This window comes from Eretmochelys imbricata, chromosome 23, assembly GCF_965152235.1.
Source record: "Eretmochelys imbricata isolate rEreImb1 chromosome 23, rEreImb1.hap1, whole genome shotgun sequence".
Classification (NCBI taxonomy): Eukaryota; Metazoa; Chordata; order Testudines; family Cheloniidae; genus Eretmochelys; species Eretmochelys imbricata.
The window spans coordinates 10,080,427-10,092,822 of NC_135594.1; positions in this window are offsets into that span (position 1 = coordinate 10,080,427).

A 12,396-nucleotide genomic window follows, 5' to 3' on the forward strand; every position below is an offset into this window, starting at 1 on the left:
ACAAAGGGATCTCACAAAACTGGGTGTCTGGGCAACAAAATGGCAGATGAAATTCCATGTTGAGAAATGCAAAGTAATGCTCATTGGAAAACATAATCCAAACTATACATATAAAATGGTGGGGTCTAAATTACTGTTATCATTCAGGAAAGAGATCGTAGAGTCATTGTGGATAGTTCTTTGAAAAATATCCACTCAATGTGCAGCAGCTGTCAAAAATGTGAACAGAATTTAGGGAATCATTAAGAAAGGGATAGATAATAAGACAGAAAATATTATATTGCCCCTCTATAAATCCATGATATGCCCACATCTTGAATACTGTGTGCAGGTGTCGTTGCCCCATATCAAAAAAGATATGCTGGAATTGGAAAAGGTACAGAAAAGGGCAACAAAAATGATTGGGGGGCATGGAACAGTTCCATATGAGGGAAGATTAATAAGACAGGGACTTTTCAGCTTGGAAAAGAGACAACTAACGAGGGCGGGGGGATGGTAGAGGTCCTTAAAATCATGACTGGTGTGGAGAAAGTAAATAAGGCAGTGTTATTTACTCCTTCTCATAACACAAGAACCAGGGGGTCACCAAATGAAATTAGTAGGCAGCGGGTTTAAAACAACCAAAAGGAAGTACTTCTTCACACAACACACAGTCAACCTGTGGAACTCTTTGCCAGACGATGTTGTGAAGGCCAAGACTATAACAGGGTTCCAAAAAACCCCCCTAGATAAATTGATGGAGGATAGGCCCATCCATGGCTATTAGCCAAGATGGGCAGGAATGGTGTCCCTAGCCTCTGTTTGCTAGAAGCTGGGAATGGGTGACATGGGATGGGTCACTTGTTGATTACCTGTTCTGTTCCTTCCTTCTGGGGCACCTGGCATTGGCCACTGTCTGAAGACAGGTTACTGGGCTAGATGGACCTTTGGTCTTACATAGTATGGCCACTCTTATGTTCTTATGAGATGGGGACTCTGTGGAATCACAGATTAAAGGGGCAACTCTAGATCTGAGGGAGGCGGAGGCGGGATCCCTGACCCCAGGGTTAGCTGCAGAGCAGAGAGGTCTTTCAGGTCTGTTCCTGTTCTGGGGGCGCACAGAGGAGTTGGGGCTCAGAGGCTGCCCAGCTGGCCTCTTCCATCTATCCTTCATTAAATAGCTAAATGGGTAGCTAGATCAGAATCCGGCCCTCAACCCATTGCTGTCAGAGGGTGACTCTGGATTAACCGTGGAGGAGCTGAGTTCAGAATCCAGCCCTGATACTTCCAAGAACTCCACAGACCTGTGCTGTCCTTTCACAGCCCTCACGAAGCGCCTGGATTTCACCTGGGGCAACATCCTCCATCTGGGTCTGGTCTCCGGGGTTCTGCTGGCCCTGGTGCTGATCATGGCCGAGGCTGGTTACTGCTGGAAGGAGACTCCAGGTGACATGACCCCCCTCTCTTATCCCTTCCCCCACCCCAGGACAAGGCCCCCCAAGTCTGCCAAGCCCCTCTGAACATGGGGGTACCTCATCTGCACATAACCCTTGGGCAGCTGGCCCAGCTCCTGTACCACCTGTCAGTGGTGGGAGGAGTCAGACCAGGGTGTCCCCTGCACACACTGAGGCTGCTATGAAGGGTGTGTGATGTCCAGAGATGCCCCTTCCCACTGTGAGCTGGAGCCACCCCAATGCCTGGCCCTACCCCACTCTGAGTGCCCCAAGTGGGTAGGTCTGTGGTGGTGGGTGGGGGGGTGGGGGGCAGTGCACACAGACACTAGGTCTCTTTCTGGCCAGCAGCTCCCAGCTCTCCAGCCCCTGGAAACCTACCCACCCTGGGCAGCTGTCTTGTCCTCCCCTCCCCTCAATCCCATCCCAGTCAGGGGGCTTGGGCCTGTGGGGTGACACTGGCCCCTCTAACCCGCCGTCTCTCTGTGCTTACAGGGGAGCCTGGATCCAGCCATGCAGAGATGAAGATCTCCCTGGGGGAAGAGCCCTATCTGCTTGGAGGGCTCCACAGGGCAGAAAAGCCACTCTCCCTTCCCCCAGGAAATCCCTGCTTCAGGGAATCCACATTTATTCCATGGTGCTCCCAACTCAACAGCTGGACCCCTGGGAGCAAACCCTCGACGCCCGGCACCGAGCACACCAGCCCCTGTGTCACCAGCTAAGGGAGCACCTGCCAGGGCCCCAGGGGGTGGGGAAGCAGGGCTGTAGCAGAGCCCCGTGCAGGGAAGGTGCTGCCTATTTCTGTGGGAAGCCCAGGGTGGGGTGTGGGGGGCTGGGCGCTGTATAGGGCCTCTTCAATAAATAACCCCTTCCCTGCCAGATTCCCTGCTCCTCCTGCTCCCTGCTGGGGATATGACCTGAGAAGATGAGGGAAGGCCGTTAGTGCTTCCTTAGCCAGAGCATTTGCTTCCCGACCTCAGGAAAGTGTGGGCCCCTTACTGAATGAGGGAGGCAACCTAGTGACAGAGGATGTGGAAAAAGCTAATGTACTCAATGCTTTTTTTGCCTCTGTTTTCACTAACAAGGTCAGCTCCCAGACTGCTGCGCTGGGCATCACAAAATGAGGAAGAGATGGCCAGTCCTCTGTGGAGATAGAGGTGGTTAGGGACTATTTAGAAAAGCTGGACGTGCACAAGTCCATGGGGCCGGACGAGTTGCATCCGAGAGTACTGAAGGAATTGGCGGCTGTGATTGCAGAGCCATTGGCCATTATCTTTGAAAACTCGTGGCGAACCGGGGAAGTCCCGGATGACTGGAAAAAGGCTAATGTAGTGCCAATCTTTAAAAAAGGGAAGAAGGAGGATCCTGGGAACTACAGGCCAGTCAGCCTCACCTCACTCCCTGGAAAAATCATGGAGCAGGTCCTCAAAGAATCAATCCTGAAGTACTTGCATGAGAGGAAAGTGATCAGGAACAGTCAGCATGGATTCACCAAGGGAAGGTCATGCCTGACTAATCTAATTGCCTTTTATCATGAGATTACTGGTTCTGTGGATGAAGAGAAAGCAGTGGATGTATTGTTTCTTGACTTTAGCAAAGCTTTTGACACGGTCTCCCACAGTATTCTTGTCAGCAAGTTAAGGAAGTATGGGCTGGATGAATGCACTATAAGGTGGGTAGAAAGCTGGCTAGATTGTCGGGCTCAATGGGTAGTGATCAATGGCTCCATGTCTAGTTGGCAGCCGGTGTCAAGTGGAGTGCCCCAGGGGTCGGTCCTGGGGCCGGTTTTGTTCAATATCTTCATAAATGATCTGGAGGATGGTGTGGATTGCACTCTCAGCAAATTTGCGGATGATACTAAACTGGGAGGTGTGGTAGATACGCTGGAGGGGAGGGATAGGATACAGAAGGACCTAGACAAATTGGAGGATTGGGCCAAAAGAAATCTGATGAGGTTCAATAAGGATAAGTGCAGGGTCCTGCACTTAGGACGGAAGAATCCAATGCACCGCTACAGACTAGGGACCGAATGGCTAGGCAGCAGTTCTGCGGAAAAGGACGTAGGGGTGACAGTGGACGAGAAGCTGGATATGAGTCAGCAGTATGCCCTTGTTGCCAAGAAGGCCAATGGCATTTTGGGATGTATAAGTAGGGGCATAGCGAGCAGATCGAGGGACGTGATCATTCCCCTCTATTCGACATTGGTGAGGCCTCATCTGGAGTACTGTGTCCAGTTTTGGGCCCCACACTACAAGAAGGATGTGGATAAATTGGAGAGAGTCCAGCGAAGGGCAACAAAAATGATTAGGGGTCTAGAACACATGACTTATGAGGAGAGGCTGAGGGAGCTGGGATTGTTTAGCCTGCAGAAGAGAAGAATGAGGGGGGATTTGATAACTGCTTTCAACTACCTGAAAGGGGGTTCCAAAGAGGATGGCTCTAGACTGTTCTCAATGGTAGCAGATGACAGAACGAGGAGTAATGGTCTCAAGTTGCAGTGGGGGAGGTTTAGATTGGATATTAGGAAAAACTTTTTCACTAAGAGGGTGGTGAAACACTGGAATGCGTTGCCTAGGGAGGTGGTGGAATCTCCTTCCTTAGAAGTTTTTAAGGTCAGGCTTGACAAAGCCCTGGCTGGGATGATTTAACTGGGAATTGGTCCTGCTTCGAGCAGGGGGTTGGACTAGATGACCTTCTGGGGTCCCTTCCAACCCTGATATTCTATGATTCTATGATTCTATGATTCTATGATCCCTGAGTATGCCCCGGAGCCAATGTCAGACTAAGGGGGTGGAGCAGAGCGAGATTCCCTGATCATAAGAATGGCCATACTGGGTCTGTTCAGCCCAGTGTCCTGTCTGCTGGGGGGGGGGGGCGTGGGGCAGGGGATCTGGGTGCAGGGAGAAGGGGACAGGAGACACCTCAGGGACATGTTAATGCCGGGGCCATTTCTCCCCAGACTCAGGAATCGCTCTGATACCAGAAAAAAGAAAAGGAGGACTTGTGGCACCTCAGAGACTAACAAATTTATTTAAGCATAAGCATCCGATGAAGTGAGCTGTAGCTCACGAAAGCTTATGCTCAAATAAATTTGTTAGTCTCTAAGGTGCCACAAGTCCCCCTTTTCTTTTTGCAGATACCGACTAACACGGCTGCTACTCTGAAATCTGATACCAGAAGGGATCTGCTGGCCTGAGCCCGGCACCGTCCAGCCCAACATGTGGCTTTCCGTGCACATGCAGCCAATCTGTCACCTCCAGGGAAAACAGCCACCTCGGCCAATGTGTGAGCACGACCCAGCACCCACTTGGGAATGGGATGGGGCAAAGAAGAGCCGGAGACAGCCCTTCCTGGATGGGCATCGACACTGCAGAATCCCAGCTCCTGAGATAGAGTGACCAGCCCCCTGTGCATGGGGACATGAGGTCTGGCCCCTGGCACTGAAATAAAGTCATTTACTGCTCCCCCAACCCCAGGCTGTCTGTCCTGGTCTCTCTCTGGAGCTTCAGTTCTCTGTTGCCTCAGTCCCTGCAGTAGGGTCCCCCACTCTATACATCACCCGGCTCCCTCCCCCAGCTCTCACCCCCTCCCCAGTAGCTGATCCCATCTCTGTAGGGATGGACCCTACAGTCCTGGATCCCATCTGCCCCCTCGGACCTTCTCCCCAGCTCTCCTGGGCCCTGCTGGGTCACCAGAAGAATTTTTCTCCACCCCCCCTCCATCACCCCTCCTCAGCCTGGGGGGGAGTGTCTCCCAGCACCCCAGTCTCTGAAGAGCCCCCAGAATCCTCCCAGAATTTCCAGAGCATTCTCTGCCCTATATATCCCCTGGGTGGCTCCTGCCCCTACCGATGGAGCTGCCCCTCAGGCCATCGGGGGCAGAATTGTTCTTCCCAACCCTGCTGAGCCATGGCAGCACGAGCTGGTGTGTGTGTGGGGTGATGCTCTGTACCTCGGGGGAACATCCTACACCCCCATTTTCATCCTTGTAAAATGACTGTGTGGTATCCAATCCAAAGTTTGTCATGTCGGCTGTCTTCGGATGGAGACTCCAGTACGTCCTTTGGTCCATTGTTCCAGTGTTAATTACTCTCTCTCTTAACAAATTGTTGCTGTATTTTCAGTCTGAATTTGTTTGGCTTCAACTTCCAGCCAATGCATCTTGTTATACCTTTAAAAAGTGTTGCATTTTAATAGTTGATGTTTAACATCCTCGCTAGGTGCAGCTGGAATAGAAAGTATTTCACTATTACTGTAGGATATGGGTACGTCATTCCACTTCTTCCCAAATACAGAACAAAAATATTTGTAATACTTCTCCTTTTTCTGCATCATGATTTACAGTTGTACCATCCTCATCTCCAGCTGCACTAAAACTGATTGCTAGGATATTTTGTTTTCCATATGTTTCAAGAACTCCTTATTGTCCTTATCCTAAAATGCCATAGATTTTTCGTTGATATTGTTAGATTTTTCTTATCAAGTGTCTACAATTCCTAACTCCTCAGTTGCACCTATTGAGATGAAGTTCCCCATTTCCTAGTTGTTTAATATTATTATTTGTTATTTCTGCTTTCACTTCCACTGATAACCAGGATGGGGGTTTAGCTGAAGAAGCCACTTTCACAATTTGCTGAATTTTGTGTTTTGGGGGCATCTGATACATCTTAAACCACGCCCCAGCATTGGTCACATTTAGGGTTGCCAACTTTCTATTTGCAGACAACCGGACCTCCCTTCCCTGCCTCTTTCCCAAAGTCCCTGTCCCTTTCCCACCGCTTTTCACAAGACCCCGCCCCTGCCCCATCCTTTCCCTCAAGCCCCTACCCCTGTTCGCTCCTCTCCTCCCCATCCCGCCCCTCGCTGCTCTCTCTCCTCCCCCTTCCTTGTAGCTGGCTCCTCTTCTCTCCACTTCCCTTCTCTACTCCCACTGGGATCCCTCTGTCACAGAGCTGCAGCCTGACATGAAGTCTCCTGCCTGCCCAGATGCAAGTAGGAGGCGGCCTCAGCTGAGCGGGGTCTGGCTCGGGTTGATGACCCGGCACCTCTCCCTTCCCGCCCGCAGTAACCAGACTATTGGTGTCTGGTCAGTACATCTGACTGGACACTGCCAAGTCCCCTTTTTGACCGGACTTTCTGGTTGAAAATTGGGTACCTGACAACCCTAGTCACATTTTCATCAGTCAAAACAAGGTCTAATATCCAATTACCCTGACTAGGTTGCAATATTTATTTTTATTTACTCTGGGATGAAAGATGCGAATGTAGCCCCTGATCTAACTGCAGCCGTCAGGGACTCCAGAATGACCTGAGGGGAGCTAAAAGAAAAGGAGGACTTGTGGCACCTTAGAGACTAACCAATTTATTTGAGCATAAGCTTTCGTGAGCTACAGCTCACTTCATCGGATGTGTGAACTGTAGCTCACGAAAGCTTATGCTCAAATGAATTGGCTAGTCTCTAAGGTGCCACAAGTCCTCCTTTTCTTTTTGTGAATACAGACTAACATGGCTGTTACTCTGAAACCTGTGGGGAGCTGAGATCAGACTCTAGCCCTGTTGCCTTTGCAGGCGATGAGTGACTCTGGCTTGACCCCGGGCAACCTGATCAGGGTGCAGGATATTGTTTCCATTTTGGAGTGAAGGTTCAGGTCTCAGCTCCTCTTTTCCCTGACTCAGCTCCCCATTATTAATACAAACGTTCCCCCAGCCCTCTGGCCCCTTTGGTACTCAGCACCCGGCCTCTCACGCTGCCTGAACAGCCAACTCACCCTTGTCTCCGATCCTGCCCCACTGACACAAGTGCTGGCCTCAGACCCTCGCCCAAGCTGGCACTCATGGAGAAAAAGGGCAGTGAGCTCACACCACATGATGGGACAGCGAGGGACCCCTCAGTGCTGCTCCAAATACCCCAGTCCCCAGCTCCATGGAGCCTGATGCCCCAGGAGCTCAAATGAGGAACTGAGCAGGGGGCGGCAGGCACAGGGAGCCTGTGATGCTCAGGGAGAGCAAACCAAGGTCCCTGCCACTCCCAACAAACCACATCCCCATCAACTGCTGCCCACGTCTCTGTGCTGCACAGGGGACAGCCAGGGGAACTGGGGGATGAGCTGTGTTAATTCCACCAACCTGACCAGACCAGAATCTGGGTGCAAGCTGTTACCCCCAACTCTGCTGGATCTGGGACTGTAGGGGTCTGGTGGTCAGAGCACGTGTTACACTGCCAGACCAGGGATGGTTTTAAAAATGGAATTTTATTAAACTTAATGTCCAACTCCCCAAACAAACGCAGGCTGCAACCCGCTGGGTCCCCCTGGAGAATGACAGAAACCCTCCTGGGGGTGCAGCTTGCATCCCCACTGTTCCTCTTTAGCCTCGCTAGCAGATCTCCAAACCCTTAAAGGGACAGGACACAGCCTTAGAGATACAGGATGCAGGTATGTAGAACCCTGACATTCCCGTATCAGTGCTACACTCCTCCTGTGGAAATATAATATCCCCCAAATATTCCCATTAACAAAATATAAAACATTCCGTCCAGCCATTTAGCTTATTAGCAGACACCTACGACTTCCACAAGCTCGTGCTTTCGGTCTCAGATGAGCTTTTGTCTTGCTCCTTTTTCATCAGATCTGGAAACTTTTGCATCTCTCTTTGGTTTAATTCACATTAAGCAGAAAATGTCAGTGTCAAGGGTTGTTCCATTGCCCAACCAAATAGCCAGTTGTTGAACAGTTTACATTCCCAGAGATCCTCAAATCTTATGAAATACCAGCTCCCACATGGTAAGCGGTATAACCATGTAAGACAAAGTCATTAGACATAAAAAACATCTACTCAAGAAACATAAAACTAACTATGTAGCGCTATCGACCCCTTTTCTAGAGCAATATCCAAACCAGAAGCCAATGTCTCTTCATTTACATTAATCTTGGAGAGAATGCAGGATAAGATACAGGAATAGGTACTAGGTACAGCATGTAAACACAAGGATAAAGCCATGGTGCATTCACCAGTAGCTGGAATTAGACACTGATGAGTAAGTTCATAGGTCAGTGTCTGGGGGGCTCTTCCCTCTCTAGTCAGAGGACCTCAGGTGACAATGGATTGTTCTCGAGATCTGTCCTCTTGTGCACTGATGGTTTCCGGGTCCATGGTCACATTTTGCCATTCATGTCTTTCATTGGCTGATGTCGATGTCACATCAGACTAGTCATCTGTCTTCAAGTTTACAAGATCAACAACATCCCCATTTCCCAGCTGTGGAAGGAATGTTTCTGCCTCTGAATTCAGAGTCACCATGCCATGGGTACCATGTTGTTTGTCTTCGCTCTCACTGTCAGAATCACTGGAGTCCAAATTCTGTCCTTATTGAGGCTTGGTCTACACTACAGCCTACTTCAGTATCCCTCACATCACTCAGGGGTGTGATTAATCCACACCCTCTGAGTGACATAGTTATACCGACCTTAACCCCCTGTGTAGACAGTGCTCTCCCGCCAACATAGCTCTCGCAGGGGTGGACTTATTATGCTGACAGGAGAGCGCTCTCCCATCAGCATAGAGCATCTTCACCAGATGCGCTACAGTGGAGCAGCTGCATCGGTGCATCTGTGCTGCTGTAGCGCTTCTAGCAGAGACTCGCCCTTAGATTTCCAGTTTTGCTGATTTACCTTGATCTCTGTATCTTCTGCAGTGGTGCTGTGCAGCACAGTGTCATATCCAAGGGCAAGAAAACCCAGAGAAGCAAAAACTTGTGGTGACAAACTCTATCACCTCCTTCTCCACCCTCTGCCTTTACTCTGTGAACTCTCCCCTTTCCTTTCATGTTCTAACATGAATTTTATCTTCCCAATAGGATGTTAGTTTGCCTGGTCCCCTTCCTGACAAGTACTCCTGTCCCCTGGCCAGAGGGCAGCACCATGCACTTGCTGACCATAATGATTCTTACCACGAATAGCAGAGTTTTGAGAACATATTGAGGCCAGTTCATAAACGTCTTTCAATTGCTGTTTCTGTCTCTCAGCATATTCTTTATGGTTCCTAGGTGCAGATTCAGAGTTCATAGGTAGAGCAAATGCAATGACAATAGACAAATGTGATTATCTTCAAGATAATAAATAGAAGGGTGGGAACTCATAGCATCATTTTGTGTACAGTTATAGGCATTGATGGTCTTATGGTCTTATTAAGGGAGTCCTTCCAGTCTGATTTTTGTTCTTCTGGCAAGGTTATCCATGTAGCCAGCAGAATTCGATTCAGCCTTTCTACTTGCCCATTGCCCTGTGGGTGGTATGGGGTTATGGGAGAAGTTTAAATCTTACTGTAGTACTCTACCCTTTGGAAAAAAAACTATTTTCAAACTCTGCTCCTTATTGACGATGGATTCTTTTGGGGAAATCAAATCTTAAAACAAACTAATTGAAGATCTTGTCTGTCACTGTCTTTCCTGAGTTTTTGGTGGTAGGGTAGACTTTGACAAACCAAGTAAAGTGATCCACCGAGGCTCAGATGTATTCAAATCTTTCTTTGATTCTTCCTAGATGGAAGAAGCCTATGGATACAAGTACAAATGCTTCTGTTGTAACTAAGGAAGTAAGGTGCCACCAGACTCCTTGTTGTTTTTGTGGATACAGACTAACACGGCTACCCCCTGGTACTTGTTGTAACTATGGTAGTTAGATGAAATCTGGTACGCTGGTGAGGTTTCTTTTGCTTGGTGCACATACAAACTCTAGTGACACAATGTTCGATGTACAACATCCTCCTGTGTTCTCTTGGTATTTGGTTTGTGCCCCAAAAACTTATACGGAAGCATTTTAGCAATAGCTGGATCTTTCTTCTGAGGTGCCAAAATGTCTTCTCCTGGAATAAGTTTTATGATGGATGTAATGCCCATGAAGGAGACTTTTACTGTCAAAGGATTGGTAGTAATAACTGCTAACCTGGACACCTTGCCATCAGTTTGTATATCCAAGGAGTTTGACTGCTTTAACAACACCTGTGTTCGTCTCTTCTGTGTATTCTGTGCATCCTCTCAATATCAAGGGGAATTCCTGATAAAGCATTAGATTTCCCTAGATGATATTTAACTGCAGTAGAACCTCAGAGTTACAAACACCTTGGGAAAGGAGGTTGTTCGTTACTCTGAAATGTTCGTAATGCTGAACAAAATGTTATGGTTGTTCTTTCTAAAGTTTACACCTGAGCATTGACTTAATAGAGCTTTGAAACTTTACTATGCAGAAGAAAAATCCTGCTTTCCCTTTATTTTTTTAGCAGTTTATGTTTAATACACTACTGTAGTGTATTTGTTTTTTCTCTCTCTGTTGCTGCTGCCTGATTGTGAACTTCAGGTTCCAAATAAGGTGCATGGTTGGCTGGTCAGTTCATAACTCTGATGTTCATAACTCAGGTTTTCTACTGTATGAAGTTAAAGTCAGCTAATTCTGCAACCCACCAGTGCACTATGGGGTTCAGCCTGGCAGTGGTGGAGATGTAGGTTAGCACATTATTATCTCTGTTAACTGTGAAGGATTGTGCATCGCAGATTTAGTCCTGGGAACTACAGGCCAGTCAGCCTCACTTCAGTCCCCGGAAAAATCATGGAGCAGGTCCTCAAAGAATCAATCCTGAAGCACTTACATGAGAGGAAAGTGATCAGGAACAGTCAGCATGGATTCACCAAGGGAAGGTCATGCCTGACTAATCTAATCGCCTTCTATGATGAGATTACTGGTTCTGTGGATGAAGGGAAAGCAGTGGATGTATTGTTTCTTGACTTTAGCAAAGCTTTTGACACGGTCTCCCACAGTATTCTTGTCAGCAAGTTAAAGAAGTACGGGCTGGATGAATGAACTACAAGGTGGGTAGAAAGCTGGCTAGATTGTCGGGCTCAATGGGTAGTGATCAATGGCTCCATGTCTAGTTGGCAGCCGGTGTCAAGTGGAGTGCCCCAGGGGTCAGTTCTGGGGCCGATTTGGTTCAATATCTTCATAAATGATCTGGAGGATGCTGTGGATTGCACTCTCAGCAAATTTGCGGATGATACTAAACTGGGAGGAGTGGTAGATACACTGGAGGGCAGGGATAGGATACAGTGGGACCTAGACAAATTGGAGGATTGGGCCAAAAGAAATCTGATGAGGTTCAATAAGGATAAGTGCAGGGTCCTGCACTTAGGATGGAAGAACCCAATGCACAGCTACAGACTAGGGACCGAATGACTAGGCAGCAGTTCTGCGGAAAAGGACCTAGGGGTGACAGTGGACGAGAAGCTGGATAGGAGTCAGCAGTGTGCCCTTGTTGCCAAGAAGGCCAATGGCATTTTGGGATGTATAAGTAGGGGCATAGCGAGCGGATCAAGGGACGTGATCGTCCCCCTCTATTCGACATTGGTGAGGCCTCATCTGGAGTACTGTGTCCAGTTTTGGGCCCCACACTACAAGAAGGATGTGGATAAATTGGAAAGAGTCCAGCGAAGGGCAACAAAAATGATTAGGGGTCTGGAACACATGACTTATGAGGAGAGGCTGAGGGAACTGGGATTGTTTAGTCTGCGGAAGAGAAGAATGAGGGGGGATTTGATAGCTGCTTTCAACTACCTGAGAGGTGATTCCAGAGAGGATGGTTCTAGATTATTCTCGGTGGTGGAAGAGGACAGGACAAGGAGTAATGGTCTCAAGTTGCAGTGGGGGAGGTCTAGGTTGGATATTAGGAAAAACTTTTTCACTAGGAGGGTGGTGAAACACTGGAACGCATTGCCTAGGGAGGTGGTGGAATCTCCTTCCTTAGAAGTTTTTAAGGTCAGGCTTGACAAAGCCCTGGCTGGGATGATTTAATTGGGGATAGGTCCTGCTTTTGAGCAGGGGGTTGGACTAGATGACCTCCTGAGGTCCCTTCCAACCCTGATATTCTATGATTCTATGATTCTATGATCTGTACTAGGACCGGTGCTGTTCAGCATATTC